This window comes from Aplysia californica, unplaced genomic scaffold (assembly GCF_000002075.1).
Source record: "Aplysia californica isolate F4 #8 unplaced genomic scaffold, AplCal3.0 scaffold01031, whole genome shotgun sequence".
Lineage (NCBI taxonomy): Eukaryota > Metazoa > Mollusca > Gastropoda > Aplysiida > Aplysiidae > Aplysia > Aplysia californica.
The window spans coordinates 174493-176853 of NW_004798301.1; positions in this window are offsets into that span (position 1 = coordinate 174493).

Here is a 2361-nt window from a genome sequence, read left to right on the forward strand (position 1 = left end):
CATTACACTTGTGAACCTACAAACTTCTTCAACGGTCACCGCAACACTATACTTAGCAACTTAAAAACCCCAACGGTCACCGCAACAACATTACACTTGTGAACCTAAAAACTTCAACGGTCACCCAACATTACACTCGCAAACCTATTCAATATCGGGCTCCATACCAGTACTCTGTGTTTTTCTATTTACTTTTAGTAAGATTTTTACGCACTTGAAATACAATTAAGTTATAGAATCTATATATGTGTCGGATTGAAGATAAGAGATATTACAATAGAGTAACAAACACAAACAAAATAGAAAAAAGGATAGATAAGGAAGATAGATGTTTTGATAATATGAAAGAAGCAAACTACACCTGAGCACCCAGCAACCACCCACGCATGGAGGCTTGAGAAGTTCATGAAGTTCGATTTACTTGGCGAAATGCGTGTAAACACTTTTTTTGCTTGAGACTTATCACTCATGTGGATCTTAGGCTCTTCAATACAAATTACGAGTTTGCAAGCACCAGGGGCGTACCCTCGCATGACGAATCTACAATTGTTCTCAAGCCTTTGATCCACACTCCTCGGAAAGACGATCTTCTTGTCAGTGATACTCTAGTGATTCGATACCAGTATTCATACCTCTGTTGATGCATGTACTTCAACCCTGTCGGTGTTAGATAATATTGAAATACGTGTACTTATGCATTCTTTTTTTTTACGGGGGGTGTTGTCTTTGTTTCAGTTGTAAAAGTTTTTTGGGGCACTTGCAACACAATTAAGTCATATAAGTGCTGACGATGTTACAAGAGAGTAACAATTTTATTTAAAAGGAGGGAAGATAAGGATGATAGAAATTAAAAAAAGAAGGGGTAAACCACACAAGACCACCCTCCAACCACCCGCAGTCGTACATTTGGATGGACTGTAGGCTGTAACAATCTAGTGATGGAAATTGTATCCTGTGGATTGAGGCTGCATCAATTATAATACTTTATGTAGTTCCACCTTGTCTTTATTCACTGGAGACGATAAAATCCGTGTAAAATGAAGAAGATAAATAAAACGAATCTATAATGTCGGCGGCAGCATTGTTTCGGATATATTAGGACAGTAAATGAAATCGTAAAGGATGGCCTATAATTTTATTTTCCTTTTTTTTCTTTCCATTTTCAAGTGGGAGAAATTTTTCTACAAAATAGCAACCACAACAGTAACCAAAGCTCAGAACAGTTGCAAACTCTAATTTGTTTGAGTAAAGAGAAGCACATCGACTCAATAAAAGTCGCTGGAAAACAGTAAGACAGACAGACAGAAACAATAGATGGACAGTAAAGAAGTAAAACCTACCAGTGACGTTCTCCAACCACCCGTTCAAATCGAGTGTTGTGGTCATAAAGTTAGTATCGTTCTTTGTAAAACGGTGTGTGGTCGTTGTCAGACAGCAATACCAAGAATCGAAAACATCAAATACCGTTAGTATCGACAGCAAAATTATATCAAAGAAAAAGGTCGTTGTTCGTGATTGCATCTAGCCCTATAATAATTGTAATAAAAGTATGTAGGGTGGCCTTTTGTGTCTTCTCTCAGGTTTTGAATTAGAACAGGCTTTCTTTTCACTGCGGGGTTTAAAACAAATACAAATGAAAATTTAAAATAAACACCCCCCCCCAAAAAAAAAAGAAGCAACAAACAAACAGAGCATAACAACGCCAGTTTGACATTAATTAATTTGAAGGGAATGACGGAGTGATACAAAACTATAAAGAAAGGCAAATCCAGAAAAATGGAATGATGGAGTGAAATCGAATGGCATAAAACAGACAAACGGAATGGGATTGACAGAATAAGTACACCTGGACTGACTTCAAATGTCAAACAAAATTGACATGGAACATTCAACTTCAAGTTCTAAAATCTTAGATTGGATTTTAAAAATAAAAATGCGTGTATACTTCTCGTCGTGTGCGCGTCTTAGTATGTTCATTATTTTCATAGAAATGGAAGCAATCAAAAAGTCGGATCGGAAAAAAACTCTCTCATGGTAAAACAATAAATAGTTTTGAGAATGTGAATCCCTATACTAGTTTCTTCAGCACGATTGATCGCGTTGTTGACTGTTAAGGAAAGTAAAACGTTGCATAGAAGTTAATATGAGTCAAAATGTAAGAGGAGTTAAGCTTTAGTTATAGAAATTGCGTTGGCCAAGTGAATGCTGTTTAAGATAAATTGATAACTATTAAAAATATAAAAACATTTTTAAAAACACAAAAAATACATCAGCAACGATATCAACTTTAATTATTCGAAGGAGAAGAAGAAGAAGAAGACAAAGAAGAAGACAAAGAAGAAGAAGAAGAAGAAGAAGAAG